The sequence below is a fragment of the Lagopus leucura genome, unplaced genomic scaffold, assembly GCF_019238085.1.
Source record: "Lagopus leucura isolate 7727_CA_CO unplaced genomic scaffold, USGS_WTPT01 Super-Scaffold_760, whole genome shotgun sequence".
NCBI lineage: Eukaryota > Metazoa > Chordata > Aves > Galliformes > Phasianidae > Lagopus > Lagopus leucura.
The window spans coordinates 13,755,223-13,773,473 of record NW_024962257.1 but is presented as its reverse complement, the minus strand read 5'-3'; the positions used below and the strand labels follow the sequence as shown (position 1 = coordinate 13,773,473).

General features: G+C 54.2%; 1 long non-coding RNA gene across 1 annotated transcript in view; it reads left to right on the top strand.

The window, feature by feature from the left end:
• Window positions 1-6,678: 6,678 nt before the first annotated feature.
• Window positions 6,679-18,251, top strand: part of LOC122176390 — an 11,833-nt gene continuing 260 nt past the window's right edge. Inside the window, exons 1-2 of the long non-coding RNA XR_006177728.1 lie at window positions 6,679-6,826; window positions 17,125-17,256. This is a non-coding gene — a long non-coding RNA (uncharacterized LOC122176390). The remainder of the gene's footprint in view (window positions 6,827-17,124; window positions 17,257-18,251) is intronic.

Below are 18,251 nucleotides of genomic sequence, written 5' to 3'. Positions count from 1 at the left end.
GGTGGGTGTTGTGTGCGGTGGGTGTTGTGTGCGGTGGGTGTTGTGTGCGGTGGGTGTTGTGTGATGTTTGTTGGCTGTGTTAACTCTTGAGTGCAATAACTGGTTGTTGTATGTGATGGTTGTTGTGTGTGATGTTCATTCAATTGATGGTTGTCAGGTGTGATGGCTGTTGTGTGTAATATCTTCTATAGGGACACCTGAGGGTCTGAGTTGTTCAGTGCTCAGTGTCAATGCGATCCCTTTGCAAAGCCTGAAAGCTGGGGTGGAAATCAGTTGCTTTTACAGAGGGGTGGCTTTGCACTGTTTGTTTGCCTCTGCTTGGTGGCAGTGTGCTGTTCACGGCTGGGTTACCACTGCCGCTCTGAGGTTACTGGTGCAGGACGCTGAAGTGGCCAATAAAGCTCTAATCTTTTATATGCGCCATAATGTACACAGCGTCGTGGCGCGGGCCCTTGCCAAGCAGATAAGGAATCCTTTCCCAGAAGGTTTACAGTCTGGCAGAAACCGCAAAGGCTGTGAGGAAACAAGATGTGATAACAAAACGGGAAGCACAGGGGAGCCGTGTTGCTGGCAGCTGGGCTATAAGCAGGGCCTGAAGTGGGGGCTTCTCTCGTTCCTCTGTGCTTCCCCCGTCAGCCAGCTTTATCCCCATGGCAGGGAGCAGCAAGGTGGCAGAACTGTGCCTCATGCCAGAGGCAGCGCTCCCGATGCTGCAGCAGCACTCTGTGCACCCTTTGCTGGATGCCAGTGAGGTTCTGCTTCCTTTCTGAAAGCAGCCTGCCAACCCCAGGGTCTCTTTCTGTGCTGAGGCCATCTCAGGCTGCTTTGCTTTTTAGTGCAAAATGGGATTTTTTGTTGTTGCATGCATCACTTTCTGTTTATCTACGTGCAATTTCATCCATCACATTCTTAGCAGCTCAGTCCTGAGGTTCTTCTGCTATTCTTCATAGCTGCTTACCTCCCTTGCCTCGAGTGTCACCACCAGGATGCCTGGGTGCTGCTCGCCCACCTCGCTGTGCTACTTATTGCAGTTAATGTATTGCAGCCTGATCACTGCAGCTCTAAATCATATTCAGTGAAGGGAGGGGATTGAGATCTGTGTGACAGTGAAGGGCGAGGGAATACTGTCACTTTAGGAATCAGCAGGGAAAAGCCTCGGAGTTGTCCCAAAGGATCTTGAGAGGGCTCCTCTGAGAAGGTAGAGCTGCTGATAACCTAGCTGACCACAGCATGGGAAACAGGCAGGAGGATTTGGAGGCCACAGCACGCCTTGTGAAGAAAGGCTGAGAGAGCTCGGCTTGTTTAGCATGGAGAAGGCTCTGAGGAGACCTCACGGCGGCCTACCAGGTCTTAAAGGGAACTTATAAACAGGAGGGAAATCAACCTTTTACATGGGAAGATAGTGAGAGGACAAGAGGAAGTGGTTTTAGACTAGAAGAAGGGAAACGTAGAAGAAATGTCAGGGGGAAAAATTTCATTTAAAATGAGTGAAAAGTTGTTGAGGTGCTGGCAGTGCTGCCCAGAGCTGTGGGTGCCCATCCCTGGAGGTGCCCACGGCCATGGATGGGCCCTGGGCAGCTGAGCTGGGGGGCACAGCCCATGGCAGGGTGGGGCTGGGGGCTGGGAGGGCCCTTCTGACCCAACCGTGCTGGGATACTGGGATTGTTTGTTGCTGAAGCCCACAGCAGAACCACTTCCAGAAGCTGTGCTGGGAGGTAGCTTGTTTTTCCAAATGTCACAAGTGTCCTAGGGGCATTTACACACATGGGAAGGATTATGTTCCTGTGCCAAATTAAGTTGAGCTAGTAAGGGAAGTGGGGTTAGAAAAGGATGAGAGTAGATAGAGAGCTGCAGGAACAGAGAGAGGTGTGGGCACTGCTAGATAAGGTTCTGTAGGAGGATGAGAACCTTCCGTCTGTCCTCAGTATTTATCGCTTCTTCTCCCTGTCTATGCATGCCCCGAGTAGTGTGTGTGTGTGGGCAGGTGGCAGCCCTGAGGCAGGAGTTCCTGAGATTCTCAAGGGAAACTGAGGCAGGGAGAAGGTGTTGATGTGGTGTGTGCACAGATGGGCTGTGAGGATGCAAGTCAAAGCACACAGAAACACACCGGGCTGCAGGAATGTGCCAGCTAAAGTGTGAACTGTGATTTGAACTGAGCGTACCCTTCAGACAAACGTTCTCAGTGTTCCGTGCAAAGAAGTAATTGAAGACTGCCATCAGATTTCTGTGCTGATGCTCCGTGGTTCTTTACTGAGAGAGCAGGGAGGGGTGTAACTTTGGTCACCAGAGCCTCTGTGCTGCCTGACAGTGTGACACTGCCCTGGTAACCCCAGCCTGCAGGCTGCTGGCTGTTGGGGACGTGGCAGATGGTGTGGGCAGTGTGCATGCCATGGTGTGGGCAGTGTGCATGCTATGTGCTGACTTAACACGTGCAGACTGCATGGCTGCATGGATGCCCTTCCTTTCGCTGCACTCAGGCTGTCGTGCCATCTGTGACTGTGAGGAGAGGGCAATACTCACACTTGGCTGACTGCCTGCTTGCTGATGGGAAACTTGTTGGAGTGCATCTACTTTTGTTCTTGCAGAAAGGTGCTCCTTGCTGGCAGCTTTTTACAGAAGCCAAGGAATGTTCTGAGAACTGCAGCAACTGAAATAAAGAGCAAGACAGAGTGACTGTCTGAGCACTGGGGGCACTGAGCCTGCAAAGGCTTTGTAGGGATTAATAAAGGGTATTACTTTGTAGGGCTGCCAATCAACAACTTCCCTGAGCTTTGGAGAACTTTCACATGGCATGAAATAGCTAGTTTCACAAACGCAGTGTTCAGTAAAGCCTGGTTTCCTCAGGGTTTGTGTCTTGAGGGTGGTTTCTGTCCGTATTTCTAAAGACCGATGGCAGATGAGCTCCTGCTGAGCCATTTATTTGGGTCACAGTGCAGGAAAGCCGTCCCTTGGGTGTCTGCCAGCTTGGGAGAGGGGCTGGCACCCTTCGAGTGGGGACATCAGCAGGAAAGGGTGTGCAGGAGGGGCAGCAGCCAAGCTCTGACCTGGGCTGGTGACACGGCGGCCGTGTTGGTCCCCAGCGGCGCGTTTTGCACGGGGCTGATCGCCCTGAAAGCTGATAAGCCCGGCAAAGTGTGACCTCCTGTGGGTAAAACTGGGAATTACCGTGGGATAACTAAGCAAATCCTTTTCCTATCACATGCTGGCATCTTAACGGGATGCTTGCCCAGTGGTGTAGATCACCCTCTTGTCCACCTGCAGCAGCCGGACCTGCAGCCCTCCCGTGGGTGTGCTGTCAATATTCCAGCATGGATTCAAACCTGCCCAACTGGGAGTGTGCGGGTGGCCGTGCCAGCACAGAGCCAGGAGCACTGCTTGTGTGGGCAGCACCCGCTCCTGTGGCTCCAGGAAGAGATCCCTGAGCACTGCGCTTCCCTTTAGCAGGGCAGGTCGCAGCCCTCTCGTTCTGTGTCTTCGTCCCTTCCCCCTCTGCCGGCTCCTCCCTGTGGGGCAGGTGGTCCTCCTGTCACACTTCAGATGCTGGTGGGACTGAATGATTCTCTTGCCTCACACAGGGGCTCGTCAGGAGGGACTCAGGGCCTCCCTTCTGGACGCCTATAATTCCCCTCCACGAGAGGAGCAGGATGTAGCTGTGGGTGACAAGTATGGTAGGCTCTCAGCGTATTGTGTCAAAGATTACAAAATGCAGGATGATTGCTCCTTAAACATTTGGCTCTGGCTGCAGGTGTTGCTGTTGCATTGGATACTGCGCAGTGTCAGATCCATGCAGATAACTTTGGCTGCACATTTGGGGTACTCCTGATGGCCTCTGCAGCATCTGGAGAAGGAAAGCTCATTGCACAGAGACCTTGCACAAGGCTATTTGCTGCTGTCCAAGCAGCTGCTGCCTGCTGGCCTGTGGGGTCTCAGGGTAGGCCTGTTTGTTTTCTCAGGGTTTCCCAGGGCAGGCAGCTTCACACCCAAACCCATGGCACTGCGTGCTCTCAGACCTGTCTCTTTTCCCCCACAGAGCAGAGCAGATCCCACCATTAGTGCTTCCAAAAGGTGTGAAATGGAGCCAGAGTGCAGGCAGGCTGGGTGGGTGCTGTGACCTGGGTCTGCTCCGTGCAGCCCTCACACCTGTGCTGGTGGTGAATCGCTGCTCTGTGCCGCTGCCCCTCTCCCCCTCCGTGCGCTGTTTTCATTAGCGTGCGCTCTTGGGTTAAGGGCCGTTCTTGCTTCCAGCTGAACAAACACTTTCCATCGCGTGTAAAACCCAGCCTGGTGCTAATAGGCGTCTCCCCCGCCTTCCTCCTCCCCTCTGCCAACCTTTTGTGCGGTTGGCAGGACAAAAAAGTGTTGCTATTACCTGACTTATTATCGGCACGGGACTGTAATTTACGGCCTGTGCTTGGTAAAGTGCCATGCTGAAAGCATTTACAGCCCACTTAGAGCCCTGAGGGGCAGCGGATGGGAGATGGCTGCGGAGGGGAAGCCAGTTGTTCCACCCTTACAGCACAGCGTGCAGCCCGAGAGTTTCCCCTGCCTTCCGAGGGCAGCACAGCGGGCTGCGGGCTCAGCAATGCAGTGGGGAGACAGCAGCCGTGGGTACAGGTGTAAGACCCTACTGTTCTCAGGATAAACACTTTGGTCTGCATCTGGGCACTTATCTGGTTCTCCAACTTTGTATCTCTGGTCCTGTCTCATCCCTCAGATCTCATATCTGTCCCACCTTCCCCTACCCCAGGCTCTGGTGCTCTGGGCTCTTGTGGACAGCCTGCACACAGCAGATCTGACACAGGAGCCCTGGATGACTCCTGGAGGAAAGTGTGACAACAGCTCAGCTGCTCTCCAGCCAACAGGTCTGTGCTCTGAAGCAAGCATCCCCAACATTTAGGTCACCACTGCTGGATTTGACTGCATGCACCCCATTCCTGGAGGTGCTCAAGGCCAGGTTGGAAGGGGCCCTGGGCAGCCTGGTCTGGTATTTAATGTGGAGGTTGGTGGTCCTGCCTGTGGCAGGGGTGTTGGAGCTTCATGATCCTTGAGGTCCCTTCCAGCTCAGCCTATTTTGTGTGATTCTGTGTGTGAGAGAAGAGGGCAAGTGAATCATCACTGCTGTAGGTAGGCTGGGTAGGAAGACCAACCTTGGGTCAAGGGGAAAGCCATTCCCAGTGGCAGTGACTTGTCAGAAACAGAAACTGGTCCTACAGAAGTTCAGCATGGAAAAAGTGTTTTTAACACCAGGTGATTTGCTGATGACCCAAATGTTCATGTTTGTTGAATTTCTCTCAAGAAAACGTCATCATTCATCATTTAAAGGAGTTTGGAGTTTGTCTGCCTAGTCCTGCTGTTCTGATACAAAGGATGGGAAGTCAGAACATTGTCCAAATCATTTTGCTGGCTTCGTGAGCGTGCTTCTACTGATCCTGAGTCACTGGGGAGAGATTGGCATTGGCCTGCAGTGAGCTGGGCTACCTGCACACTGTGCAGAAGGACCATGGAAGTTTGTCATTTTTCTTCAGTCTCTGTCTGCTGGGGAAGAACAGCTTTGATGAACCTTCAGGTTCAACTGTGCACTATGTGCATCTGTGTGCTGGTCTTAAACGGGGTGTTCTGGCTGGGGCTGTGGGGCTATGCAAGTTTTGGGTGCTCTCTGCTTGCTGGAAGCTTTGAAAGATTGAGCTTTGGGAGTTTGAGTCTGCACAATGCCCACAGTGCCAAGCTAACACTACTTTCAAATACATGTCACCCTCTTGCTGTGGTTTCTGGCCATCCTGTCTCAAGGGTATCGGGGCTGAGGTTTTGGTCTGGGAGACTGCCTTGAGCTGGAGTTGCGTCACTCATGCCGCAGTTGGGGAGGGACATGTTTTGGATGGCATTCATTTCCCCGAACAGTAGCTGTCTCAAAGTTTGCCATCTGGTGTAATTTTGTCCTTTAAGCTCCATCTGTGCAATGCAGCAGGGAGAGACCACAGCCTCCCAGCTGGACTGGCTCATTGGTCCCGAGTGCTGGAGCCGGTTCTGTTTCTGAAGCAGCAGAGCTGTTCAGGTGCCAAATTAGAGGAAGGGGAAAGCCCCCCTTGGGCTCCAATCGAGGGATGGTGGGGAGTTCGCATTGCTGATAGGATCTGAGCTCCCTCTTAGCCTTGTTCTGCTCGCTCTGATCCAGATACCCTGTGCCTGGGTCAAATCCCCACCCAGGTCCTGGGGGGAGACCCCTGGTTCAGATGGTGAGCGGCAGTGCCGGGCTGGATCCTGCAGCGCAGAGAGCTGCTATCCCAAAATGTCTCAAGTGTGTCTGCTGGGTGAAAGCAGCTTGGCTGACAGCAAAACTCTGCTGAGTGCGAGGGAATTCAGCAGGAAGGGAGGTGGGGAGATGCAAAAATACCTGTCTTCAGAGGGTTCACTGTATGTGCACCTGATAAAAATCACAACATGGGATCAGCTTTCTTCTCTGCTTGCTCGGCTTTTGGCATGCACAGCCAAGCTCTGGCAGGCAGGGCGAGTTTCCTTCTCCCCAGGGTCGTTAAAAAGGACCATTTCCCCATTTAAAGAGCGGGAGGTGGGGATGGAAAGCAGAGCAGAGCCAGGCAGCGGCTCGACCTGCCTGCTCAGCCTTGGCTCTCCCACTCCCACCTCTCTCTGCGGCATTAGGCACGTGGGATCGAGGGGGGCTGGACGGGTATGAAAGCAAACACACATCTGGAAGTTCCTGCAGTTAATTGGGCAATTATTCATACCACTCTCGCTGGAAGCAGCCTGCTACCGCCGAGCCAAAACCAACAACAACAGGCTGTGGGCGTGCTCCGGCCGGGCGCGTGCGGTGAGCTGGGGCGCAGAGGGCAGGCGGAGCGTGGGCACGGCTGCCCTGGGCTGCGGGGAGGTGGGAGCCCCGCGAGGTGCTGGGGGTGTGGGGCCCAGCTGGGAGGGGGGAGCAACAGGAGAACCCCGGTCAACCTGTGTTGGGTTTTATTAGGAGCTTGGCAGGCCGCGGTGTTGGGGAAGGCAGTCCAGGCCCAGCTGTGCTCTGTAACACTTTGCTCCTCGTAAATAGTGGATTCGCTGCCATTTCTGCCCTGCTCCACCTGAGCCAGGCTCTGGCAGCCACCGTTCACCTTTTCCATCCCTCCTGCTCTCTCTGCCTCACGTCCCCGTCTCCTGCGCAGCTGACAGCGGTGGTGCAGCACGTCTTTGTCCCCTGCTCGTCCCTGCTGAGTTGGCTGCAGAGGAAGGGCGCTGCTCACTGTCCCTGGCCCTGACAGCCATTCCTTGTGCTTTACCCTCAGTCTGGGGCTGTGTGAGTGCTTCAGGGTCCCACGATGTCCCAGCCGTCCCTGCAGACCTCTGCAGCTCCAAAGGGAGATGACCTGGGCATACCTGGGCACCATCAGCTCTGAAACACTGGCTCTTCTTCTTGTCTCTAAACACAATGGGATATGGCATCGTTCCTGGGGCTGAATGCTCAGGGGTGGCCTAACGGTGGGACAGAGACACATCCTGCAGCCGTTCCCCTGGCACTGTGTCTGAGTGCCATGTGGATGCTTTGCCATACTCTCTTCTCACTGCAGAAGCCCACAGGCAGCCGGCCCTCTTCTAGCAGCACCTCTGTTATGGATAAAACCCATCTCCTGTCCTCGAAGCCACACCAGGAGGTGGGGCCCAGCCCTCCTGCTTCCCGCTCTGCCTTGGGGTGCATCTTTGGCACTGGGATGCTTTGTGGCAGCCTCAGAAGCACACGCAGTGTCTGTTCCACCACTGCAGCTGGAGCCAGCCCCAGCCAAGCTGCCATGGGGACAGAGAAGAGTTCCTGTTTTTCCTTCTTTCCTTGTCTTTTTCCCCCTTCCACGAGCTATGTCTTCTCTGAAGAACTTTACTGCCGTTAACTCTAGATCTTCCTTAGGATAACATCAATCAGACAGTTTGGCTCCAGGGAATGTAAGCAAGGCTACACTGAGTCACAGCACGGGGCTGCCTGTGCAGGATCCTGTCCCCAGCATTGCTGGAGTGAGTGCTCTAGGAAAAGGCTCGAAACAATGCATGCATGGCGTGCTTTCTCCTGCTCTTTCCTGGCAGTCCCCAGATGTGATGAAAGGTTTATCTAGTGGATGATCAGCTAATATTTTGTGTCTTTGTTTGCCCATTTTTTGAAGTGTTTTAGAAGCAGTAGTGGTGCTCGCTTGGGAAGGCTTGGGGATGCGTAGTTCTCTGCGTGCGATCTTAGTAGCGCTCTCAGAAGTACCACGAGGACATCACACCATGAAAAACCACTGGAGAGAGGAGAGCACGATTCCCAGTTTCACAGGAGAAAAGAATTTGAGTGGCTTGACCAAAGTCTCAGTGGGAACCCATAACAGAGTGAGGTGTTGAAACCGGATGCTTGGACTCCTGGTGATGGTCCTGCCTCCCTCTTTGATAGTCACCCATGCAGAGACCTAAGCTAGGATGGGAAGTGCTTATTGAGGAGGTGATGCAGAAATGGAACTAACTGGAGTGAAAACCTTCCTCACTGTCCAGGTGGGTGAGTGAGCTGTAGGACGATGAAATCACCTAGGCGGAGAGGCCAACCAACAAAACTTATTTGTCAGTGTTTAAGAAGTGGAAATGTTGTTGAGGGTCCAGCGGAGATGGGGGTGTTCAGAAAATCAAGATAAGACACGTAGGATGAATGAGAGGGGTACAGCATCAGGGAACGAGGAGTGAGTCAGGCCAGGATCTGTGAGCCAGGATGAAGAGGCTGGAGCCACCAGCTGTGCTGAAGGGATGGGAAAGGTAGCCCTTGGTGTAGGAGGGTGTATGGAGCTGGGCACTGAAATGAAACAGCCAAGATACAAGCACCAAGGGACAGCTCTTGCTCTCACTGAAGGGAATGGACTGACTCCCATTGACGTCAATGAGGGCTGAACTGGGACCCTTGCGAGAAATATATTGAACACAGACAAATCCAGCAAAGTCAAAACAGATGATGCAGGCCGCTTAACACAGTCACAGGGAGCTTGTTGCGAAACCTCCTAACGAGGCACTTCTGTCAAGCAGCCATCTCCAAGCCCAACAGCCTCCAGCCTAGGAAGGGAACATGGGAGGCTGTGGTGCTGGAGGAGGCACGCCCAAGATGGAAGGCAGGAATGCCATGGGATGGGTTCTCGTCGTGGTGGAGCGTTACCCCACTGGCTTCCATACCTACCTGATTACGGCCCAGGGAGCTTTTTGTACAGGCTTTGCCGTTGCACTGATGAAGCCTGTCATGGAGCTGGAGGTGCAGACAGACTGGACAAGTTACCGCGGAGGAATCTCTGCCATATATCAGCTGACAGCGGGGGGCATCTTTGTGCACGCCCTTAATCCATGGCACATGCAAGTCAATTCGAGTTAGCCAACATGATGGAACCGCACTAAGCTGGCTGCAGTGACCTTATTTGCACGGACTAAGCGAATGCACATGGACTGCATCGCTGACGCAGTTACCGCGTGATAGCCTGTTCCTGTGCTGCGCTCAGGCTGTGACTCATCGCCCCATGCTCTTCCCTTGCTGGGCTTCTCAGTCCCTCGTTCCAGCTTCCCAGTTCCTGCTTTCCACTGTGTCAGAGATGTCTGCGGTCCTACACAGCCCTCGTCTCTCCAGAGAGCGGTTCTGGCAGTTCTTGCACCGCACTCTGCAGGGAAACAGCTGCCCCCAGGAAGGCTGTCCTGGTCCTCGGCATGGCCGAGGGCACTCGAGCATCCTGCCTTGGAGATGCTGGCTGTGGCCTGTGCTCAGCGCACAATATCTCCACAAATATCTGGCTCTTTCCAACCCAGCAGGCCGCTTTCAGCACCGTGACCTGCCTTTCTTTCCTCTTGTTCTCTCCTCTTGGAGAAAGCACGCAGTCAGGACAAGGTGCAGGCCTGAGAGAGCCAGAAGATGCTGAGCACTCAGGTCATGTTCATGGGAAGATCCTCTCTCTGACGCTATGGGACTTTGGAAAGGTGAAGGAGGTTAAAGCAGAGACAAGAAGTTACTGGTATGGATTATTCCACTGAAAACAGAAGGAGTTGATTTTCTGGCTGCTGCTAAGAATGTGGGCTCTGCAGGGCTTGTCTGCAGCAGAGCCTGGCTCTGTCTGTCCCACTGAGACGTCGGTAAAGCTGCCTTTCCTCTACACCATGTCAAAACAGAATCCAGTCCTGGAAGATCTGTCTCCCCTAAACGGGGAAAAACATGTCTTGGCTGTGGCATGATAGAGGGGACAGACCTAGATCTACTGATTTGCAGCAAGAAAATGGAATGGAGAGGTCTGGGATGGAGACAGGCAGGGGGCATTGTTGCTCTTTAAATGGTTCTGTGGTGTACATACAGCTGTGATATTTTGATCCCCTTCAGATAGATAGGGCCACAACTTTGCCTTCTTTTCCTCTCTGGATCCACTGAAATAGTCACGTCATCAGCAAAGATGGGCTTCCTTGGTGTAGGAGCAGGGCTTTGGTGGGGAACTTGAGGGGAAGCTCCCAGAGGAAGGTGGCACAGGGATGAGCTGCCTGCAGTGACCAGCAGGGCATTGCCTGAGCTCTCAGGGATGGAGTGAGAAGAGCCAAAGCTCTGTAGTGCTGGAACTAGCTGATGGGACAGGGAAGGGCCTCTTTAAGTGTCCCCACAGCAAAAGAAAGGCTCTGCTTTTTGGGGTAGAGGAGCCAGAAACAAAGGACATGGAGAAGGCAGAGATATTCTGTGCTTTTGCAATGCTGGAACCAATGGTGTTTGCCATCTTTATTAATGACTTAGAGAGCACTCTCAGTACACTTGTGGGTGAAGCCAGACTAAGGGCGAACGGCAATATGCTGCGGCACAGCTGCCATTCAGAGGTTCCTTCACAAGCTGCCATCTGTTTTGTGCTACGATGTGCATTTCAAGGCCCACGGCCTGGCTTTTCCCTGCTGCCTGGGCTGCTCATTTTCTTCTTGGCTGCATTTTGGGCAACCCTCTTTCTCTGGAAACAAGCTTCCCTTCCCAACACAAGCAGCTGAAGATTGTGTCAGACTTGTCCAATCTCAGTGAGTTTCTCCTCTTTTTTCAGGAGCACATTGTAGGGTGAAGTGTTATTATTTATAAGGCTGATTCTTCTCTTGCCTCTTTCTAGCAAACACTATTCCCCTCCACGTCCCACGACCATTCACCTCCTTTAGATATCTTTGTGGGGATGTTTATTGACATGACAGCATGTAGCAGCCAGTGCTTGCCAAAGTCAATGCATCTCATCTTCATTCTGGGCAGACTGGGGCTGTTGGCTTCAAGTCCCCCGAGAGATCCCAAGGCTGTTTGTTGACTTTGTCCTTGGCCAGTGTTAGATAAACAGAGAACTTGTATTATTTTGGTGCTTCTTCCTAGGAGCAGCTCAAGCATGATAGTGGCCACAGCACTCAGTGACATCAATCCTTTTTCCTGGGTTGTGTTCCAAGTGTTTAGTGAAGCTGGGAAAAAGCTGAAATTTGCCTCAAAGGGTGAGAAAATTGTGGTCCTTCCTGCAGTTCTGGGGCCTAGGCATGCTAAATGCTACCTGGCATTCTTGGATGCTGCTCTCCCAAGACAGAGGCTACTTCTCTGCATTAGGTATGGTGTGCTTGGTCGCTGTGTTGCTGGCTGTTAACCTCTGTGCTTTGTGCAGTGGGAGTCCCAGTGCCAAAAGAAAGGCAGCAAGAAGCAGCACGATGAGTCCTGCTGCCCCAGGTCTGCCTCCTGTGCCGTGTCCTCTGTAGCCCTGGAAATCACACATCCTCCCCAAACTCCAGCATGAGGATGTATTTGCTGGGCTCATTCAGCCTGGAGAAAAGAAGGCTGTGGGGTGACCTCATTGGAGCCTGCAGTACCTAAAGGGAGCCTACAGACAGGAGGGGAGTCAACTCCTGAAAAGGCTGATAACTGCAGGACAAGGGGAAATGGTTTGAAGTTGAGGGAGGGCAGATTGAGGTTGGATGTCAGGGGAAGTTCTGTGCTGTGAGAGTGGTGAGGTGCTGGAACAGCTGCCCAGAGAGGCTGTGATGCCCCGTCCATCCATGGAGGTGTTCAAGGCCAGGTTGGATGGGGCCCTGGGCAGCCTGGGCTGGTATGAAATGTGGAGGTTGGTGGCCCTGCATGTGGCAGGGGGTTGGAGACTCATGATCCTTGAGGTCCCTTCCAACCCTGTGATTCTCTGATTCTGTGATTTTTGGGGAGCTTTCTGTACTGGCTGTGTTTACTGGTGTCTAACAGAAGGTGAGCTCTCATTCCAGTTTTCTGTGTGGGCTCCTCTCATGCTGCCAGCTGCAGAGATGGACCCCCTATTACTACTGGGTCAGACCAAGAGCTCCTTGACCCTATGTGGGTTTTGGTGATGGGGCCGGTGGGCTCCCAAGCCACTGGAGATGGATGAGCAAACACAAATTGCGTGATTGCATACGTTTCATTTCTCTTGGAAACCAGGCTGAAAGAGCCAGCTCCACCATTCCCTGTGGAATAGCCTGAGATCAAAAACATTGCAGAGGTAATGAGAACAATGCTTCCTGCATCCTGGATGGGATCTTTTGATGGTGTAAACTAGTTCTTTGCCATTGGAACCAGCCGTCAAATGCTGATTTGCAGCAGCTGGCCTGTGATTGCTGCTTGTGCTGTGCTGGGGTTTCAGTGGGCTCTGCTAAGGCATGCCCAGGTAGCCGGAGGGAAAAAGTGGATTAAGAAATGCTGAATTTTGATCTCAAGCTTCTGCTAATAGAGAGCAAGCCCCAATGAACAAAATGGGGATGCAGAAGGGAGACCAGGTCTTTTCCCAAATTTTGGTGACTTCCAATGTGCATCACAGTAGAGTGGAGCAACCTGGGATATGCTGACCTGCATGGGGTGGGTTGCTCTGATATAGGTCCTTCGTGCTGGGCAGGGTCTTGCTTGCAGACCAGAGCCCAGACTCTGTCCACCATGGGATAGAGATGTCAGGAGAGGTGACCTGAAGTGTATCCAGACTGTTCAGCTTTCCTGCTTACCTGGAACTTTTCGTTTGTGCCTCTAAAGTAGAAGCTAAGAGCCAGCCTAGCCCTGAAGCACCGGGCTGTTCTTTGGTTCTTCACTGTATGTCAATAAACTGTCCCCATTACTGGGTTGGACAATTTCACTGCTGCCTTCCCTTCTGTGTGCCCGGCTGCCTTCCCACAAAGCTCGGGGAGGAAAGGAGCAGCTTGAACAGCCTGTGGCTGCTGTGAGCAGCGGTTGGCACAAACAGCATGTTGTGAACCGCAGAACCAGGGAATGCAGCAACTGAGCTGGTGTGATCTGGGACTCTGTAAGAAGAGAAGGGGAGATAAGGAAAACCAGGAAAAGTGTCCTTGGAAAGATAAACAGAACAGAAGAGCGAGTTACAGTTGAGTTGGGATGAAAAACCACGGAGGGCAGCAAAGGTGTATGTGAACAAGGAACTGCAAACTTTCTAAAAAGGAATCAGAATACCCCCACTGAGCCTGAAGGTGGTGAGCTGGGGGGATCCCTGCTTGTCACCTCCCCCTCCTAATGCTCCACGAGTGTCTGTTTGCCAGCACCTAAGATCAAGGCAGTATGTGTGGCACCAGGAGCAGGAAGGGTGGCAGTGCTGTCATTGGGCTGTGACTGACTCCCACTGAATGCTGGTGCCAGAAGGGGTTCCTGGGTCCTGCAGTTTAGGCACCATTGCTGCCTCTCAAAGCAGTGTCATTCCTCCCAGTCTTCAGCCCTGAAACCCTCAGCCGTGGCAATGATGGAGAGCTGAGACCCTCTTTTTACATCACCAACAATACCTTTCCTGTCTCCTTTTTCCCATTCACCCACCCACTGCCTTTCTGCTCCATCTTCTCACCCCTTTCTGCTGGAAAGCTGGAGATTGGGTCTGCTCCCAGGTGGGGGTGGCTCCTGCACGCAGCTGCACTTTGTGAGTACGGTTCCTCCTGCAGAAGCTGACACAAAGTCCTGCATGGCAGCGTGCAACAACGCTGGGTGCACTTCTACAAGGAATAAAATGTAAAAGCTGCCTCTCCACAGCAAGGGTGAGCCCACAGTCAAAGAGGAGAGCAGCAAGTGCTTAACCTGGAGCTGAGCTGAGTGTACACCTGCCTCTGTGGCTGAGAACCATCTGTGTAGGAAATTGATCTGCAGAGGGACAGCGGGAAACAGACATGCTGAGGTAATGCACAAGCGTGGCTGGAGGGAACACACCCTGCCCCTGGCTGTCCTGCCCCAGGCGTGGGCTGCAGGCAGTGCTGGGCCCTGGATGCTCACTGTGCCCACAAAGCTGCTGTCTCCACTTGTCCTCAGATCTGCTGTGACTTTTGCTCCCTCCCATCTGAGGCTGTGCACTGCTGCAGTATTTAGCTGGATCCTGGGTCACCTGCAAGAAGGAGGAGGAGGCTGCAGCTGATGGAGCACAGGGTCACAGCAGGGCTACTTCCTGCCCCCCAGGCAAAGCCATGCATGAAGGCTGGTGGGGGATGTTTTGGTGTCTGAGCAAACCCAGGCAGTGAGTGCCAAGTTGAGGTGAGGGATGCTTGAATTCTCCTGTGCTGTCTCAGGAGCTGATGGCTGACGTGCACTGATGAGACCTGCTCAGCTGCAGGAATCAGCAAAGGATTCTGTCTGATGACGCAGGGCTCAGGGTCCCGCGGTGTGCGCACATGAGCTGGGTAGGGGAACAGTGCTGAGGATGCAAGGTGACAGATCAAGTGCTGCACAGAAATAGGGCAGTCCCAGAGCAGAGTGAAAGCAAAGAGACAGCAGTGAGGAGCTGCTTTTGAGGAGCCTGCTGACATGTGGGCCGGCGTGGTGACTGAGTTCTCATCCGGTGTACTGATGTGGGCACGGAGCTTCTCGGGGACCCCAGCATCTCTCAGCACACCTGGCCCAGGCTGTGCTCCATGCAGTTATGGGGCCCTGGGAGGGAGCAGCATCCCATACCGCACTGCTGGCAGCGCAGCCTGCCAGGGAATTAGGGATTAATGTGGAACTGATCTGAGATGAAACACTTTGGATCAGGACCACGACCAAAAATATTTTGAGTCGGATCAAACTGAACCAAACCATTCTGTTTGTTTCCTGCTTTCCCAGCAGACAGTCAGCCTTAAAGGTCACAGAGCTGAGAAGTATGGCTGGGCACAAATACGTTTTTCTTTAGGAAAATGACGATGACAGAAAATTCCTAACTAGATTTTCCTGAGGGGTGAGAAATGAGGAATTCACTCCCCCTCCCTGCCCTGATTCAGCCTGTTTGTGAGGAGCTGAGGTTGGGGACAAGGGGAATGGCTTTGCACTAAAAGAGGGGAGATTTAGGTGAGATGTTAGGAGGAAATTCTTGACTCAGAGGGTGGTGAGATGCTGGCATTGCTGCCCAGAGCTGTGGGTGCCCATGGCAGTGGATGGGCAGCCTGCCTTATGGAAGGTGTCCCTGCAATTGGCATGGAACCACACGAGCGTTGAGGTCCCTCCCAACCCAATCACGCTGTGGTTTTATGGCTCTGTGGTGCTATGATCTCCAGAAAGGAGCCTGCAGGGATTCTGTCTCCTCAGTGCTGTGGACAGCAGGGGGAGGTGGCAGCTGGGACCCCCGTGTCCTCCTGGATCCCAAGCGGAGGCTGGGGCTCCTTCAAACAATTTCTGAGCCACTGGCATTGGGAAGTGGGAGTTTTTCCAGGTTTCAGGGACTTTGTCAGTGGAGTGTGAAGGTATGCAGACAGGTTTAGGCAGACAGGGACAAGAACAGTCAGACTCAGCCTTTTCAGCATCTGCTTTTTGATGACTCCCTGTATGCTGGCACCAGGCAGTGACTTGGGAGCAGACCCCGCTTCTGCCTCAAGATCAGAACCCCCATACTCTGCTGGCACCCCACGGGAATTCAGAGCTCCAGGCCAGGCTGGTGAAGGCCAAGCAACCTGGGGCTGTTCTCATCCAGAACTCTTCTGGAGGAGCTGCTGCGCGGTTGGGAAGCTGCTGGCTCTCCCCAGGTGCAGGTCCTCTCTTTCCCATACTCAGCTCCGTGCTGCGATCTCACACGCAGAACTGTCTGCAGGTGGGAGCAGCCCAGAAGAGAGCACGGCCGTGGGAGAGCACGGCGCGAGGAGCGGGCTGTGCTGCGAGGTGCGTGGCCCCGCACGCAGCCAGCTGCAGCCGCCGACCCCACAGCCGTCCCGGTTCCGGTGAGGGCTCAGCTCTCCCAGGCAGGTGCTTGGCTGAGCGGCCCTGGGGGCTCCTCGCTGCAGCTGAGCCTGGCGCGGCCGCTGTGCCGAGGATGCTGCTGCAGGAGGAGCAGAGCAGGAGCCAGGCACGTCCGTGTGCAGGCAGCCGTGCTGCATGGAGCTGAGCACAGGGACCCGGCCGCCCCGCGCTCTTCGCCTCCGCTGCTCGACGCAGCCTGGTTTGTGAGCCGGGGGCCGGGAGCACACGCTTGGAATTCGGCAGCGTCTCTTTAATTCGAAGAACGCTTTGAGATTCTCGGATGTGTTTGGCAACCGCGGTCTGTTTTCATTAGTAAAATGATAGTATATGATAGCAAAATCTGTTTTCGTTGCCCTTGTTGAAAGAGATGCCAAATGCAAATCCATTTAGAGAACGGATTTATCAGCTGTACCTACGAACGCGGTGCCGCGGCCGGGCCTTGCAGCGTCTCGCTGCCCAGGCTGGCAGCCGGGCGGCAGCTTTGCAGCAGCAGAGGGTGCTCTTCCCCTGCCCGGAGCTCGAACCGCGCAGCTCTTGGTGCCTGGAGCCGGGAGGGGAGCGAAGCCTCGTGCTTTCCCCGTGCTCGGGTGGAGGTGGTGTATGGGAGCCGCGCAGCCCGTCTCGGGGCGGCTCTCGGTGCCTCCCTGTACCTTCTCATGGGATTACCAGGTGTTATCGGCATTTCTGGCGTCCACCTCGTCCCCTTTTAACGCCTCAGCAGCCGCTCCTCAGAAGGTGTGTGAGGATGTACTGACCTCAAACGCCCGAGGGCTGCACACACCCAGCACAGTGGGCACAGGGGCAGCACCCCAACGGCTGTGGGTGCAGAGCCTCTGTGCTGAGCGTGCAAGCCTAGAAGATGAAGCAGTGCAGCATTAGCAACTTGTACTCATCACAGTAATCTAGAACACTTCAGGTTTATTTCTAGCACGGCTCTCTCTTTCCTGCAGCATCTGCAGTCCTGGGGACACCACTGCTGAGTCTGACCCAAATCTCTTGATGGAGGCACGTGGTGCAGAGGGGGGAATGTGAGAGCTGCTCTGCCCTGGTCGGATGGTCTGTATGAAGGTGCCTGAGGCAAGGTGAGCCCCGGGGACCTGCAGACAGGAGGGGGTGGTGGCACAGCATGCTTTGGGCAGGTGGTGCAGCCTGAGGAGCCAGGCCACGTCCTGCCCTGTGCGGGTGCTGTGCCCTGTGCAGGGCTGCAGGCAGCCAGGTACATCTGGGGGCGGCCGCTGCCCCGGCACTTCTCAGCTGGAAATACAGGCGGAGGAAGTGATTCACTCGAAGCCACCCAGTGAGTTAGTGGCAGAGCTGGGAATAAAGCACAAGTCTTCTCCTGCTCAAACCACGAACTCAGCCAGCTCCTCCAGGGAGGTCGGGTGCGTTCAAGGGGACCGTGAACTATTCTCTCGCCTGCTTCAGCAGTTTCCAAAGAATCGGGGCTGTGGAAATAACCCAGTCCCAGCTTCACAGCAGAAGCTCTGCTCCAAAATGCACTTGTGAGATCAGTTGTTTAGAAAAACATCATGAGCCCAAGTAACAAGGCTGCAGCTCCTGCCAGGGCATAGCACGAAGGTATTTGGGCAGAGGAAAGTGCAGTGAGCTGGCTGTGCAGACCCAGGCTCCAGCGTCTGTGCGGTCTCATGCAAATCTGAGGTGCCTGGGGGCTTCAATCACAGGCTCTAGCAGTGCATTAATGATTCACTGCCCTTCCTCTCACCACTGCCCTGCATGCAGTCTGCTGTGTGGCCCCTGATGGAGCTGGCTGCGATGCGGGGCACAGAGCTGCTCCCTGCTGCCTGGCTGGGCTCAGCCTCACAACACAACTGGGCACTGTGCCCCAGGGCCCACAACGTGACCATGAGCGGGATGCTGCTGCTCCTGCCCGTGGGCAGACACTGTGGCTGTGCTACCCTGAGCTGCATGCCTTGCTCTGCTGACCAGGAGCTGGCAACACTGATCTGCTATGGGCTGAGGCCCAGCAGCCAGTGCTGCTCAGGGAAATGCAATGCAGGCATGATGTTTCCCTCCTTCTCCTTCTCCTTCTCCTTCTCCTTCTCCTTCTCCTTCTCCT